Genomic DNA, 18766 nt, shown 5'->3' on the forward strand with positions numbered 1-18766 from the left:
TAAACACAGGTTAGCTTGTCAGGGTATCTTGGCAGTGGTAACTTTCCCGCTCTCAGTATTTTGGTAACAGGCGGAGGAGGTTGAAGGTTTGGGTTCCTGACTCGGGTTGGATCTCTTAGCCTTGAGTTGTGGTTCCTTTATTGACCAAACTCTCTTCACCGTAGTCTTTGAAGACGAAGACGGAACAAATGCCGGTTCCGGGTCAGATTTCCCTGGTTTAATCTGTCTTCGATCTATCCTGTTTGACTTAGCATACTTCGACTTTGAGGGTTGTTCTGTCTGTGCATGGTTGGGTTGTTTTTTTTTTCTTGGTATCTATTGGTATCGTTGACATTGATACCGATTTTGGTGAGGTGAAGTAGAGTTTATTTAGTTCAGGATTTCTCTTGGGCAAGTGAGGATGTGATCTTTCGAACTTGTGCACCACCTTGAGACTAATCTTGATTAGCTTGCACTCTCTCATCGTGATGGAAGAGGGTTCCCTGAGGATGTAATTCTGAGAACGTGTAACGACCCCCGATATACCACCTTTCTTCTTTGGTATAAAGGAATAGAGGAATATAAATTTGAATTAAACGTTATAGAGATTAAAAAAAAAAAAATTGTTTGTCCATTTGTTCCATATCCACACTTATGACAAAAACTTATATTGACATCTTTGCTTATGACACAAATGTGAAGTACTGTAAATCACATGGAGTGACAAAAAAATTTCCATCTTTGCCCCAATAAATTAAAGACTTCTAAAACGATAATTCAAGTTAAGATTTTTGAAATGTGTTTTTAAACTTGTACGTTTTTAAAATATTAATTTCATAACTGAAAAAAGTTTAAGCTTTCGTGTCGATGCATGGATATCTCGGAAACTAGAACAGATAGGAGAAAGCCGACAAGAAATTCAGAAAGAGCATACCGGAAACCCTAGAAACCACCTGTATCTCAAAAAGTCAAAAATGGCGTATGGAACACTTAGGCATGACACCGACGATATCTTCAACTTCTTCCCTACACGCACTTGTTTTCATTTCATTGGCAAAGGATTAACAACAAATCTATGTTGTGACAATCAATGTAAAAAAGGGGGTACAAGGGTTACTTCTAACACACTTAACCACACCTGACACCTGCACACTCACACACACATTGTTTCCAAAAATTGTTGATTCATTATTGGTCATGTTCCTGTAACCGACTGCACAAAGGTTATTGACTTTTGGTAATGATGTTATTGTTAGCAGCCAACGTTCCAAAACCGTCTGCTTGATGATGCCACCATTGATGAGTAGGATGATGATAATGGTTATTTCATTTTTTGTTATTGTAAATCTTATCGATTTGTGTAGTAGATATACCCTTCAATCTATTTCATTTTATTGGCATCAAGGGCTTGTCTTCTCTACTAAGTTCGTGGAAATGTAATAAGTGGAGGAAGCGTATGACAGATTGTTTGAATTTCGTTGATTGGTAGATTGGTAAGCGAGATTATGTCAAGCGAATCGTTGGACAAATATTTATTATAGAAGAAGATAAATGAAGATAGAAGATGAAACCTAACTCTGTTTAGAAGAAGTAATGGTTTTATATGAACTGAAACGTGCAACTTTTACTCGGCATTGTTGGGTGAACGGATAGAGCTGCAATCCCGAAATTTGAAATTAAGGTTACTGTTGAAGTGTAGCACTGTCGAATTTTTGAAAATTCGTACTTATGTGTACGAAAGATCCTAAATGGTACTAAATATGGTGCAATTTGGATTAAGGTGAACTGATAGAGCTGCAATCCTGAAATTTGGATTATTATTACTGTTGGAGTGAAGGATTGAGGTAGTTTTGGAAATTCGTACTTATGGATACGGAAAGAACTAAATTTGGTAGAATTTGGATCTGAGTGAACGGAAAGAGCTGGAATCCTGAAATTTAGAATTAAGATTACTGTTGGACTGTAGGATTGAGGTAGTTTTGGAAATTCGTACTTATGGATACGGAAAGTACTAAATTTGGTACAATTTTGATCTGAGTGGTACGAATGATAACATTGGTCAACAAAATGAAAAAAGTTTCTAACTAACATTACCGAGTTATTTTCAAATCCGGAAGCAGTCTTTGCTCTATCGGCTCTTGTTTGCGGCGTATAGCTTAGTAAAACTGCTTCCGGATTCGAAAATAACTCGCCAATTTTAGTTAGGAACAGATTAAAATTCCTATAAAACAGCCAACCATTTTCATTTTGTTAACCAGTGTAATTTATGATGCTGTTCATCGATTTTTGTCTACTTTCAAAAATTACGAACCCAACTACTGACTTATACTAAATAAACATTTTGTTCATTGAAACCATAAAAGGTACGGACAATCCTTTATGGCCTTTTTTAAGCCTGCATATTTGACAAAATTCTCAAAGTTAAGTATTGACTGAGAAGTGACATAAAACCTGTGATTCTATTCCAATAATTTACAAGTGTTACAAAACCCCACATTGTGTGTGGCATGGTAAGGTCAAAGACCTCTCAACACTTGTGGCTAGAGAAACAAACAAATGGTAGGTACCTTTTACAAAAAATGTTTGACCCTTGACCTCTGAATAATTACTATTAACAAGCAAGAGTTTAAGTGGAATTCGAAAAACAAAACACAAATAAAAAGAACTGTTAAACGTGTTTACTTTTCATTTTTTGTTTCTGTAACAAGCACAATGCATCCACTATTCACCATACCTTTAGGATCTATGTCTATTTCCATTGTATAAACAGACAATTCTACAAAAAGAAGTCATTTACAAAAACAAAAGCAACTATTCTGTACAGACCATAACAAACTTCATAACTGGTAAAAGAGAAAAAAACTCTTTCAATGACAATTTCCAGTAAAGTGTGCAGTATTGGCTCGGTAAGGTCAAACTCATCATGAAACACAAAGAAACTGACAAGAAAGGAAGCATGGAAAGATGAAATTAAACCTGTTGCAGTCTAGCACAGGAGCAAATACAAAATAGCTCTTATCTTATTAAATGAAGAAGACATGATGTTTAGATAGATTTTTAGATATTTAGATTCTAACTTAAATGTTACTCGTTGTGATGATATTTTATACACTAGCACATTTCGAGCCGAACTAGTAAAAATTAATTTGAAAATTTCAGTTTTAGTTTTCATTTTTGCGGCTTATTATTACGATAGGAAGTAGAGTCTCTGAGAAAAAAAATCGAAATTAAAGAGAAAAATTAAATATGTACGGTGTTAATAGTCTATCCTAGTTTCGGTTTATGAACAAACATTTTGTATCAGACAAGCAAATAAGCCGGAATACGACGCACAGTGGTTCAGAATCGTTTTTTCCTGGTCAAAATTCTGTAACTTTTGAACGGATAGAGATATATTCAAATTTTTGTTGGACATCAAAATATGAGTGTTTTTGTTGTTTTTATATCTTCCTATGTATTAAAGATGGTCAAACACCAACAAATAAACAAAATAATTACCAAAAAAAACTAAAAAAAAAAATCGAAAAAATGTCGAAATTTTTTTTTTAAATTTAAAAAAAAAAATACCAAAAAAATTTAATTTTTTTCAAAAATTAAAAAAATTCTCCTTGGGTTTTAATAAAACTTATATAACTCGTATAAAAACTCATATACTCAAAAAAGTTGTAATTTGTGTCAAAAACTGTAATTCATATGGAAACAGTATAGAAAAACACACATTTTTACCCATGTAATTTCAATAAATTGAAAAAAGTGTTAAACGGACGGAACGGGACGGGTACAAAAGTATATATGGGCTGGAAGAGGAGACTTTTGGGCATCTTTCTGTAAAAACAGAACTTTGTTCCATGTTGTTCCACAAAGTTCTAGTCCACTAAATTTGGAATTTCATAAAATTTAGTACCCGAGGAAAAAAAATAGATAATGTTGTGTAAACGCTACGGTAATTTACTAAAACGATTTTTAAAGGCCACAATCCTACCTACTTTATAAAAAAAATGAACACAATAACTGTTATAGTTTCAGAGAAATAGCTTCGTCTTTTTCCAGAAATTTGCAAAAATGACGTATTTCCCAAAAATGGGGAAAATGCTCGTATTTAGGGGCACGCCACGCCCACACCTTCCAATATTTGGGCCTAATTTTTTGGTTTCCTTAGTTTCAATATGTTTACTATCGAAACTCATATCGATTCAAAATCGATTCCTGAACCATTGTGCGACGTCCATTTTGCATCTACAATATATACTATCTACAAACATCGAGTGTTAAAGTTAAGTTTACAAAATAATTTACCAAACATTAACAAGAAAACAAACTAAATATATTTATTGAAATCCTCGCTTTGACCTTTAACCTCTGAATAATTACTGTAAACAAGCATTCTAAGAAGCTATAATAACAAACAATTAGACGTGTTTATTTTATTTTTACAAATCCATCCATTCAGCATGCCTTAAGGATGATAGTCTACTTCTATAGAGGAAATGTTCAAAAAGAAGTCAATTGCAAACACAACATGCACTCCACAAAAGACTCTATCCCTTTTCAATCCTAAAACTCATTTCAACGACAGTTGTCCGGGAATTGTTGAGAATAATCCAGCGAAAGTCAAACTTGGAAAGAAAACACAAAACAAAAAGAAAATCTTTTAAAAAGGAGCAAGGAGAAATAAAATAAACCTGTTGCAAGGACAGAACCGCCGCCCATTATATTTTTTATTTGTAGACAATGTTGCCATGAATTAGTAAGTAATTTTTGGTCCGTAAACAACCATCGATGAAATAACCATCGAAAAAATGGACAAAAATCGGTAACATTAAAACACAAAATTATGAATGAAAAGTTTAAGAAAATGTTGACAGCACTCTAGCTATCGTATCGGTATAACTTTACGACTACTTTTTATTCGTCGTAACACAAAAAAAAGAAAATCTTTTAAAAAGGAGCAAGGAGAAATAAAATGAACCTGTTGCAAGGACAGAACCGCCGCCCATTATATTTTTTATTTGTAGACAATGTTGCCATGAAATTAGTAAGTAATTTTTGGTCCGTAAACAACTATCGAAATAATGGTCCTTTATAAATAAAGGCCTGTATGCGATACTCTAACTCATTTTCTGAGTTACTGACAAAAATCGGTAACATTAAAACGCAAAATTATGAATGAAAAGTTTAAAAAAATGTTGACAGCACTCTAGCTATCGTATCGGTATAACTTTACGACTACTTTTTATTCGTCGCTAACTTACCGAAAAACCAATTTTTGTCGGTAACTCAAAAAATGAATTAGAGAATCGCACTACCGATATATGTATATAATTTCAGCTTTAAATAAACATTGCCAGTTAATAAATTTCTCAATAATTACAACAATGTGGGGACTCATACCTTTTCATAGATGCCAAAACATTTATAACTTCTAACAAGTTAAAAAGCCTAAAGTTCGGGTCGAAATTTTTATATCCTCCACCATGAAATATTATGAACTAATATAAAACAAGTAAGAACGGCGCAGAGTGGTTCAGAATAGTTTTTTTCCTGGTCAAAATTCTGTAACTTTTGAACGGATAGAGATGTTTTCATAATTATTTTTTGTTAGATATATAACACAATCAGCTTTCAGGTGAATTATAAGCGGTCAAATTCGGTCTGGTAGTTGCAGAGAAATTCAAGGCAAAAGTTAAACTTTTGATTTTTTTTACTAATTTTCATCGAAATATGAGTGTTTTTGTGGTTTTTATATCTTCATATGTATTAATGATGATCAAACGCCAATAAATAAACTATAAAATTGCAAAAAATAAAAAATAAAAAAAATTGGAAAATTTTTCAACAATTTAAAAAAAAAACTACAAGAAGTTTAAATTTTTTCAAAAAATTTAAAAAATACTCCTTGGGTTTTCATAAATTAATTTTATTCGTATAAAAACTCATATACTCAATAACATGTCAATTTGTGTAAAAAATGTAATTCATATGGGAAACGGTATGGGAAAAACACAAATTTTTACCCATGTAATTTCAATAAATTTAAAAACAAGTTTTACACGGGCGGAACGGGCGGGTACAAAAGTATATATGGGCTGAAAAGTATATATGGCATCTTTCTTTGAAAACAGAACATTGTTCCATGTTGTTCCATAAAAGTTCTAATTCAGCCCTCGGCACCGAATACATACACATTTTGTAATTGTGTTTGTTTAAAAATATAAACATTTGTTCAAGTTCAAGTTAATTTATGTTACAAATTAATTCTTGGAAGAATGTTCTACAATTATAGTATGTTGGGTTTGTTTTTTTTTAATAAAATGAGTACATATTTTGAAAATTCACATTTGAGAAACAAAGGTTCTCTTTTTATTGTCGCTGTAAAAATTTTAACACACACTACTACAAAAGGGACTCTCATTGCTGAGGCCTGTTCTAATTCACTAAATTTGGAATTTCATAAAATTTAGTACCTGATGAAAAATAAAATAGCTCATGTTGTGTAAACGCTACGGTAATTAAAAAAAATAACAATAAAAAAACAATGAACACAAATGCTGTTATTGTTTCTGAGAAATAGCTACTTCTTTCTACATTTGCAAAAATTACGTATTTCCCAAAAACGGGGAAAATGTTCGTCTTAAGGGCACCCCACGCCCAAACCTTCCAATATTTTGACCTGATTGGTTTGCTTAGTTTTAATATGTTAACTATCGAATCGTATATAAAAATTAAATGTCTTTGACAAAACAAAATTTTGATTTTTGATCAGGAATATCCATTTCTTAACCACCGGGCGGCTTTAAAATTTGACAAAAAAAGTAGTACTGTTCTATGGGGGCTATATGAAAACCGATTAATTTCAGGTGGAAAGTTTTGTACCCCCAACCAAGACTAAATACCAAATTTCAGGCCATTTCGGTGTTATAGTGAGACTAAAACCTTCAAAATACCGAAATCGGGAGGTACCGTTCTATGAAGACGTGGACCGATACCGACAAATTTCAGGTGGAAAGTTTTGTACCCCCAACGAAGACTAAATACCAAATTTCAGCCATTTCGGTGCATAGGAATGAATGAAAGGGAGACTAAAAACGAAATTGTTGCCATTTCGGTTGGATAATGTGGCTTAAATAGTCAAAATAACGAAAATCGGGAGATACCGTTCTATGGGGGCTATATAAAGACGTGCACCTATTCCAAAAAATTAAAGGTGGTATACAACCACCCCCAACGAATACTAACTACCAAATTTCAGCCATTTCGGTGGGATATTGCGGCCAAAACCTTCAAAATACCGAAAATTGGGAGGTACCGTTGCACAGTGGTGGCACTTACGTGGGAAAGTGTGAAAAAAATATTTCTAGATAATATATCAAACTGGAATTTTTATCGATGGGTCCTAGTGGCATAAATATATATTAACGAAAATTTTGTAGTCCTAGGTCCAAGTTTTCGCGTGGTTCCCATGTAACGAATCATCCTGAATTTAAGTATTTTACAATTACCAACAAATTGTTCAAAATTTTCTGTATTGGTCCATGATTTGGTATACTCCCATATGATTTATATCTCGATTTATTTCGGCAGATGTTAAGCAAATATTCAAACCCAATGTGTTTCAATGAACTCAGAATTCAGAAAACCACCTTAAAAAGAAATGTTATATTGATCCACTTTTGACCACGCCCTCCATAGGGTTACCATCCATCTATAGGGAATAATAGACTGATATTGATTTAGGTTTCATATTCATGTGGTGTCATCCAAATCAGGGTGCATAGTTTTACTTCGATTAGTCAACTGCAACTGTGTTAAAACTGAGTTACTAAATTTGAACTAAACAGACAACAAAACTAGTTAAATAAAACACTGTAAAAACGGGGTTTAAGTACTAAAGCGGTGTGATATTGAGGCTACTTTTGTGAGCCCAATGACGACTAATGACTAAATTTCAGTCATTTCGGTGTGATAATGAGGGTAAAAACTTTAAAATTCGAAAAATCGGCCAGTGCCGCACTTTGTCGAGAGGTCATGTAAACTGTGGGCAAAAATAGAAGGGGTTACAGTATGTGCATCAATTTTGGTACACCTACTTATTGTTGACTTACAATCTAGAGAACAAATAAATTGGGATGGTCGGTCCACGTTTTGAAATAGTCCCCATAGAAGCGTACCTCCGATTTTCGATATTTTGAAAGTTTTAGTCACAATGACCAACCGAAATGACTGAAATTTGGTGTTTAGTCTTCGGCGGAGGTATGCAATATTCCAACAGAGATTTGTGGATGTAGGTCCACGTTTTTATATAGCCCCCATAGAACCGTACCTCCCGATGTTCGGTATTTTGAAGGGTTTAGCCTCATTATCACACCGAAATTGCTGAAATTTGGTATTAAGTATTCGTTGGGGTATAAAACTTTCCCTTGAAATTTATAGGTATAGGTCCACGCCTTCATATAGCCCCCATAGGGCATGGACAATTTTTCTTTCCATAAAAACCTAAGTTGGGTTACGACGGCATTTGATTTTTAGTCATAAAGATATGGCTTTTTTAAATATGGCAAAGGAAGTACCCCGCCCCCTTCGAAATTCAAGAAAATATGCATCCTATTTTCCAATGTACAGGTAAAGTCTTTCGGCGTGATAATGAGGCTTAAACCTTTCAAATAGCGAAAATCTGGAGGTACCGTACAATGGGAGCCATATCATAACGTGGACCTGAACTGACAAATTCTTCGAAAAAGCTTTGCAGCCCCAAGGACGACTAAATACTGAATTGCATCCATTTCTGTACGATAATGCGGCTAAACCCTGAAAATAGCGAAAATCTGGCGATACCGTCCTATGGAGGCTATTACAAAACATGTACCTGTTGTACTGACAAATGCCTGAAAAAAAGTTTTATTGTCTAAAAGACTTCACTCATTTTCAATATTCCTAGAAGTAATGTAAACTTCTGTACCAAATTATAAAGCACTTTCCACAATATTGTGAGCAGTATCTTCAATTTAACAGACGGACATGGTTACAAAGAATACATATACTTTATAGAGTCTGCGACTAAAATTTCGATGTGTTACAAACGGAATGTCAACGTTAATTTTAACCTCCGTATTATGTTGGGGTGCCATAGTGGTTGGCATGCTCGGCATGCTCGGCATGCCTACTGAATGCCTGGACTCGATTCCTAGTGCAGACATCAAACTTTTCTCCGTTGACAAAGGCCCCTCAGCATAGGATAGGCGACATTTCCTGGGTCTTTCAATTTAGACTTAGCGATAAAAAGGAGGTCCATTGAGGAAATGCGAATTAGACTGCACTGATTGAATAGCCTTAGTCTCTTCAGGACATTCATGGGAAATAATGTATTCGACGTATTTAAATACATACATATTTTGTTTTCGGCCCCCAAAACCTTAGCCATTTCATAATATTTTCATATGCGATTATTTGTAGAAGTGTAAAATGTGGACCATTTTATGTTGTCATGGAAGAAAAAAGAAATGCGTATTCACATTTTTTATGTACGGCAACCCTATCCGTTTACCATTGACAGAAACCAAAGTCAAAAGAGACAGACTATCCTTATATTTCAACACAAAAACCAAAACAAACAATCCAGAGAATAACTACGCAACAAATGCCCACACATACACACACATAGTACATATTAGCTTGTTCACCCAGCCATCAACAGCTTAGAGGTCAATAAGGCAACCAGAAAAGTTAAAGGTACTGTCGTTACCGGTGGTACATGTCCGACCGTTCGTTCGCTCTTTGTTTTGCTGGTAATTGGAATGAGTGATGAAAATGCTGGATAGAAGATGATACCTGTACCACACATTTAATGTTTGTGTTAGCCTTCTCGATGTGCAAGTCAGTGTTTTAGGTTAGATAATGATGATGTTGCAACTTGCAAGTAGTTTTAAGATAGAGAAACTCTTGCTGTTGATGTACATAGTTTCTGTAGCTGTGGGGCTGCACAACTTCACCTTGTGTAAAGTGTCCCTTGGGTTAAGACGAAATATAGCCCAACATGTAATAACAATAAACTTCTGGAGACACAGAACCAACTGGCTGAGGGCAATTCGTGACCAACATTATTACACTGGCAAACAAAAATGAATGACAACAATGTGTTATTGATTGGTTAGAAGTTTCAACATACATCATCAAATCATATTATACGAATGTTATGTTGTAGTTATTTTGATGGAAATTATGTATTTCAGGAATATTGGATATTAAGACATGTGAGCAACACTGTAAAATAATTATCGTTCCCTAATACTTTGTATCACTAAAACAAATTCTTTTGACGTGAAATTATTGTCGTTGTCGTAAACTCCTTCTCAATGTTTGTAACGACATGATTTGTTGTAATTACCCACATTGCCATTCTTGCTAGATGTGTTAAGATGTCTGTCTGTCTGTCTGGCGGTAGATGCAGTTATGTTTCACCATAAAATGTTTATTTTTTTGTGTTACTGAACTTTGTTCTTGTTCAAGGTGTTGTGGTTTTGTGTATTCAACCACAGACCAAAAATCATCGTCTGTAAATGTTGTAATAAATTCAAAATAAAAGACATTGTCATAAATGGTTTATATTTGCACTAAGTTCTTTTGTGGTTTTGTAAAGCTCTTTTTTGTATCTGTTCTACTTTAAGAAATTTAAGAAAACATAACTGTTGAAAGTGTTACGTTTTTAAGGCAAAAACTATTTATGTATTTAAACAAGAAATATAATTGTTTATTAATTTTCTCGTTTAGAGTTAAGCTTGATGATCGGAAATTATTTGCAAGTGAAAAAGGAAAGCCAAGGACTCGAACCCACATAGTCACCAAATTACGTTACCTGGTTTCATTGGTGGTAAAGCAAATCTTCGGACGTATCGACTATGTAATGGCTTCTCTGTCCTAGAACTTATCGTTTTTCAAATGCAAATGTGTTTTGTACATTTACGCGGATACTTGGCCACAGAAATGTATTTTCTTCATGACAAACGCTTTTTGCGCTGCCTTTGAAGTTATGAGTTTTGGCTTTGAACGCTAACACGCCGTGACAAAATTTTTTGATATTTTTTCAAGGACGTGGGTTCAAATCCAAGCCGGGCTCAGCCTGTTTTTTATTTTATGAAATTTTTGCCTGTAAGGGCGAAGATCATTTTTAATGATTTTTTATTAATTTTCTCGTTTAGAGTTAAGCTTGATGATCGGAAATTATTTGCAAGTGGAAAAGGAAAGCCAAGTCATGAAGAAAATACATTTCTGTGGCCAAGTATCCGCGTAAATGTAATGATCTTCGCCCTTACAGGCAAAAATTTCAAAAAAAAAAAAAAATATATATAATTGTCATCATAAAGTTATCACTATTGTCAACACTAAGGTTTGGTTGTCAAATTATTTGATATTGAAATCGAATGAAGGTCAAATAATCGAAAAGTCGTGGGGACATAGAGGGTACTTGACGACAATTTTAACGTTTTAGGAACAACCCAGGAATTTAAAAATGGGTATAACGTAGATATCCAATGATAAAATACCCCTCAGTAATGTTGGCGACATTTCCTGAGTATTTCAGCCTTGAAAAACTTCTGCATAATTGGTGTCTTAAGACACGCCGTTCGGACTCGGCGATTAACAATAGGTCCCATATCATTGAGCTAAATATGAATCGGGGTGCACTCATTGATATGAGAGAAGTCTCTCTTGTCCCGTATGGGATGTTGTAGAACAAAGTTTTTTTTTTTTTTTTGTTATCCAATGAATTTATGGAAGTACAGATCCTTTTTGGATTTTGTGGCCTCATTTAAACATGGCAAAATATTGACTTTTTAGAACAAATCGGGGCTATATCTGTAAAACCAACACAAACCTTGTTTTGATCTCTGTAGGAAACTTGTAGATAAGATCGTGGAGAAAATATTTGAAGAACTAATCAACTCGAAAAATGCAATTATCTTTGGTAAAAAGTAATGTAATAATAATATTTTAAAAATCACCAAAAGCTATTTGCAAATGTATTTTGGTATTTTTAATACCAATTTTATGGCCTATTTCACTAAGACGATTCGAACACAAATTCGTTCGAATTACTACCAAACTGTTGTTGCAGGAAATGTTTGTTTGATTGAAAATCCGACTATTGCCCTCTCTTACTTGTTTTAGTATATTTATACCCTCAGCCTTTAGGCTAAAGAGGGTATTTACACTTTGATACGACCAAAAATGTGCCTCATCGAAATAATGGTTTTAGACCACAAGTATGTTTGTACGATATCCGTTTCAGACAATCTTGAGTAGATCTAGCAATGTCCGTCCGTCTGTCTGTCCGTCTGTCTGTCTGTCTGGCTGGCTGGTGCGCACGATAACTCTCGAACGGATCAATCGATTCGGTTCAAATTTTGGGTATCGAAATATTTTGTCCAGATTTGATTTAAGTTCGAAGATGGGTTATATTGGTCCACTCCTTCCGGTACCTCCCCCACAAATGTTCAAAAATTGTCGCAAAACTTGTGCGCACGATAACTCTTGAAGGGAATAACCGATTTGGTCCACACTTTGCACATCGTGTAATTTCTACCAAACTTAGATGAGGTTCCAATATGGACTCAATCGGTTCACTCCTTCGGGTACCTCCCACACAAAATTTCGGAAAAGTTCATTTTAGGACCTGGTCTCGAATCGCTTTGATTTTTGTTTACGCAAGTTGTATTCACTGCCCTCTATACGACGCTGTAAGTTTCATTAGGGGCAAGTCCATACTTCCTGAGAAAATAGCCTGAAAGTTACAAAAACCCTATGACACCGTGTGTAGTGGTTGGAGCGCAAGATAACTTTCAAACGGATCTGCCGATTCGGTCCAAAATTTGGCTTTCCTAATATTTTGTCAAAACTTAGTTCAAGTTCAAAGATGGATTATATCGGTCCACTCCTTCCGGTACCTCCCCCACAAAAGTTCGAAAATGTTGGGAAAATTTGTGCGTACGATAATTCTTGAACGAGGTAACCGATTTGGTCCATTCTTTGCACGTTATGAAATTTCTACCAGACATAGATGAGGTTCCAATATGGACAATCGGTAAACTCCTTCGAGTACCTCCCACACAAAATTTAGGAAAAGTTCAGTTTAGGACCTGCTCTCGAATCGCTTTGGTTTTTGTTGTAACATTTTGTATTCACTGTCGCCTATACGAAGGTACAAGTTTCCTCAGGGGCAAGTCCATACTTCCTGAGAAAATAGCCTGAAAGTTAAACAAGTAAAAAAGCGTTAAGTTCGGCCGTGCCGAACTTTTCATACCCTCCACCATAAAATATTCTGAACTAAAATGGAATAATTAGTTTTCATTCCTGTCCCCAACTTTAAGTGGGTACGTTAAAATGTCAGATAATGTACATAAAATGTTTCATTCGGTAGGCCCTTTTTTATGGTGCATATATCTAACTATGTATGTTGACAATTTTTGGTGGGCTAGAAATTGGGAGGTACCTTTGTATAATGTTAATAATAAAACGTGGACCTATGTTGACAGTTTTTGATGGGAGCCTTTAATGTCAAATAACACCTAATTCTGTTAAAAATTGTAGCTAGAATCCTCAAAATACCGAAAATCGGTACATAACGTGGGAACTTCAAATGTCATTAATAGCTAGTTCGGAGGTATGCGGGCTATACGAAAATATGAATTTAAATGAACAATTTTTGTTGGCTTTTAAATTTCAAATTACAGAAAGTTCGTCCAAAAATAAAGCTAAGTTACGGAAATTGGGAGGTTTGTTTCGGGGCTATACCAAAACATGGACCTACGTTCGGTTAAACATTTTAAGTAAAATCCTCAAAGTACCAAAAATCGAGAAGTATCGTTATATTGGGGCTATGTTGAAAATTGTTGATGCAGATGTGTGGTGATCACTACAACCTTCAAATGTCAAATTACTGCTAGTTCGGTTTATTTTTGTAGTTAAAATCATCAAATTACTGAAAATCGGGAGGTGCTTTTATATGGGAGCTTTATCAATACATCGACCTTTCTTGACAATTTTTGGTGGAGAGGTGTGGTGACCACTAAGAATTTCAAGTGTCAAATGCTCAAATTACAGATAATTCGGTTAAAACTTGTAGGTAAAATTCTCAAAATACCGAAAATCCGTTATATGGGGATACCGAAATCCGTTATACCGAGGTACCGTTATATGGGGCTATACCAAAACATGGACCTACGTTCATAATTATTTCGAATATAAGTTTTTTGGTCACTAAGAACCCTAAATATCAAATTATAGCTAATTCGGTCTAGAAATGTGAATTTAAACGTCAAAATACCTAAAATCGTGCGGTAACGTTATATGGGGGCTATTCCAGAACATGGACCTATGTCTACTAGTTATTGAAGTTTATTGACATTTAAGAACCCTAAATGTCAATTTATAGCTAAATCGGTCTGAAAATGTAACTAAAAACGTCAAAATGCCATAAATCGGGGGTACCGTTATATGGGGGCTATACCAAAACGTGGACCTATGTCCACAACTTTTGTTATATAAGTTTGTTGACACTTAAGAACCCTAAATGTCATATTATAGCTAAATCGGTGTGAAAATGTACCTACAAACGGCAAAATACCGTAAATCGGGGGGGTACCGTTATATGGGGGCTATACCAAAACGTGGACCTATGTACACAACTTTTGTTATATACAATAATTGACACTTAAGAACCCTAAATGTCAAATTATAGCTAAATCGGTCTGAAAATGTAGCTAAAAACAGCAAAATACCGTAAATCGGGGGGTACCGTTATATGGGGGCTATACCAAAACGTGGACCGATGTCCACAACTTTTGTTATATAAATTTATTGACACTTAAGAACCCTAAATGTCAAATTATAGCTAAATCGGTCTGAAAATGTAGCTAAAAACGACAAAATACCGTAAATCGGGGGGTACCGTTATATGGGGGCTATACCAAAACTTGGACCGATGTCCACAACTCTTGTTATATGAGTTTATTGACACTTAAGAACCCTAAATGTCAAATTATAGCTAAATCAGTCTGAAAATGTAGCTAAAAACAGCAAAATACCGTAAATCGGGGGGTACCGTTATATGGGGGCTATACCAAAACGTGGACCGATGTCCACAACTTTTGTTATATAAATTTATTGACACTTAAGAACCCTAAATGTCATATTATAGCTAAATCGGTCTGAAAATGTAGCTAAAAACGGCAAAATACCGTAAATCGGGGGGTACCATTATATGGGGGCTATACCAAAACGTGGACCGATATAGCCCATCATCGAACTTGACCTGCCTGCAAACAAAAGACGTATTTTCCCAAAATTTCAGAGTTCTATCTCCATTTTTGTGGATGCTAGAGTGATTACCACAGACGGACGGACGGACGGACGTGCACCAATCGACTCAGAATTTTACCCTGATCAAGAATATATATACTTTATAGGGTCGCAAATGAGTATTTCAATGCGTTACAAACGGAAAAACAAACTTAATATACCCTCCATACTATGGTGAAGGGTATAAAAACAAACCCTATGACACCATATTTATGGCTGGAAGCGCAAGATAATTCTCGAACGGATATGCCGATTCCGGCCAAAATTTGGCCTTCGTAATATTGTTTCCAAATTTAGTTTAAGTCCATAGATAAGCCATATCGGTCCACTACTTCAGGTACCTACCCCACAAATGTTCAAAAATGTTCGGAAAAATTGTGCATACTATAACTCTTGATGGGAGTGACCGATTTGGTCCGTACTTTACACATTCTTATAATATCTACCAGATACAGATCAGGTTCGAATATGGACTATATTTGTCCACTCCATCCGGTACCTCCCACACAAAATTTTGGATAAGTTCACTTTAAGACCTGCTATTGAATCACTTTGATTTTTTGTTGAAGCAACTTATATTCGCTGCCTCAATTACGATGGTAAAAGTTGTTTCAGGGGCAAGTCCATACCTCTTGATAAAACAGCCCGAAGGGTATAAAAACCCCCTATGGCACCCCCATGGTCTATGTCGGTCCATTCCTTTAAGTACCTTTTCCGCAAAATTTTTGAACTTTAATCCTAATCAACATTTTTGTCGGTTCATACGACCAAAATTTTGACACCCCCTAAATACATAAGTTTTTTGTGAAAAAAGTGATTCAATTTGCACAGGCTGAGGGTATATCTCAGTCGGCAAAGCCGACTGATACTTTTTTATTTGTTTTACAAACATTTGATAAAACTATCAACAACAGATTTTGTACGTATTGTAGAAGGTAAATACTGCGGGGTAAATTATTGGGAAGATTTTTGCAGTTGGTTACTTGGCTGAACACCAATTTGTTTAGCAGCTATGACCAGAATTGCAGAAGTTATGTACAATTTCCTATATTTTATAGATTTGATTCGCTAGTTGCAGTTCTTCCTTGTTAACTGGTTTCAAATCTCAACCTGGAAAAACTACCAAGAACTTTCATATAAAATCAAGAAATATTCCAACAAAAATTTTTTATAACCCTGCTTTCAATGACTTTTTGGTTTCGTAAGACCCCTCCTAAGCTTCGAAAATTGTCTGAGAGCAAATACGAAGTGTTAGCAATAATATTAGGATCGACAAACTACAAAGGTCATTGAAAATTTTGGTATTTTGACTCAAGTTTCATTATTTAACTATCCTGGCAGTACAAATTTAAGCATTATCATGCTCAGAACTCCACCACAGTTGACCACGTGTATCATAAATGCTCAAAAATGTTCTGGAAGATTGCCTCTTCGACGACAAATAGCGTAGAAAATGTTAATTCAAATTTAAATAAATGGGTATGATATCTCCGACTTTTATACTGATGTTTATGATACATGTGGTCAACTGTGGTGGAGTTATGAGCATGATAATGCTTAAATTTATACTGCCAGGATAGTTAATAGTTTGTAGTTTATCGATCCTAATATTATTGCTAACACTTGGTATTTGCTCTCAGACAATTTTCGAAGCATAGGAGGGGTCTTACGAAACCAAAAAGTCATTGAAAGCAGGGTTATAAAATTTTTTTGTTGGAATATTTCTTGATTTTATATGAAAGTTCTTGGTAACTTTTCCAGGTTGAGATTTGAACCCACGTACCTAATAAAGTGGGTCAAAATTTTTAGGATTTTCAGGAATGTTCCATTTTACTAACTCAAAACAAACAAGTAAAAAAGCGTTAAGTTCGGCCGGGCCGAACTTTTCATACCCTCCACCATAAAATATTCTGAACTAAAATCGTTTAGTTTTCATTCCTGTCAAATAACTTTCAATGTCAAATAACTCCTAATTCGGTTCAAAATTGCAGCTAGAATCCTCAAAATACCGAAAATCGGTACATAACGTGGGAACTTCAAATGTCATTAACAGCTAGTTCGGAGGTATGTGGGCTATACGAAAATATGAACTTAAATGAACAATTTTCGTTGCAGAATTTTTGTTGGCTTTTAAATTTCAAATTACAGAAAGTTCGTCAAAAAAAATAAAGCTAAGGTACGGAGAATCGGGAGGTTTGTTTTGGGGCTATACCAAAACATGGACCTACGTTGGTTAAACATTTTAAGTAAAATCCTCAAAGTACCGAAAATCGGGAAGTATCGATATATTGGGGCTATGTTGAAAATTGTTGATGCAGATGTGTGGTGACCACTACAACCTTCAAATGTCAAATTACAGTTAGTTCGATTAAAAAATTTAGCTTAAATTGCAAAATTACTGAAAATTGGGAGGTACCGTTATATGGGAGCTATATCCGAACATTGACCTATGTTGACAATTTTTGATGGAGAGGTGTTGTGACCACTAAGAACTTCAAATGTCAAATTACTGCTAGTTCGGTTTAATATTGTAGCTAAAATTATCAAATTACTGAAAATCGGGAGGTACCGTTATATGGGGGCTTTATCAATACATCGACCTTTCTTGACAATTTTTGGTGGATAGGTGTGGTGACCACTAGGAATTTCAAATGTCAAATGTTCAAATTACACATAATTCGGTTAAAACTTGTAGGTAAAATTCTCAAAATACCGAAAATCGAGAGGTACCGTTATATGGGGCTATACCAAAACATGGACCTATGTTCATAATTTTTTCGAATATTAGTTTTTTGGTCACTAAGAACCCTAAATATCAAACTATAGCTAATTCGGTCTAGAAATGTGACTTAAAACGTCAAAATACCTGAAATCGGCCGATAACGTTAATGGTGGCTATTCCAAAACATGGACCTATGTCCACTAGTTATATAAGTTTATTGAAATTTAAGAACCCGAAATGTCAATTTATAGATACATCGGTCTAAAACACTTAAGAACCCTAAATGTCAAATTATAGCTAAATCGGCCTGAAAATGTAGCTAAAAACGTCAAAATACGTAAATCGGGGGGTACCGTTATATGGGGGCTATACCAAAACGTTGACTTAAGTCCACAACTTTTGTTGTATAAGATCATTGACACTTAAGGTTCCTAAATGTCAAATTATAGCTACATCGGTCTGAAAACGTAGCTAAAAACGTCAAAATACCGTAAATCGAGGGGTACCGTTATATGGGGGCTATAGCAAAACGTGGAACTATTACCACAAGTTTTCTTATATATGTTTATTGGTACTTAAGAACCCTAAATGTCAAATTATAGCTAAATCGGTCCGAAAATGTAGCTAAAAACGTCAAAATACCGTAAATCGGGGGGTACCATTATATGAGGGCTATACCAAAACGTGGACCTATGTCCAGAACTTTTGTTATAT

Source organism: Musca autumnalis, unplaced genomic scaffold (assembly GCF_047663935.1).
Source record: "Musca autumnalis isolate F117 unplaced genomic scaffold, ASM4766393v1 scaffold_2, whole genome shotgun sequence".
In the NCBI taxonomy this organism is placed as follows: domain Eukaryota; kingdom Metazoa; phylum Arthropoda; class Insecta; order Diptera; family Muscidae; genus Musca; species Musca autumnalis.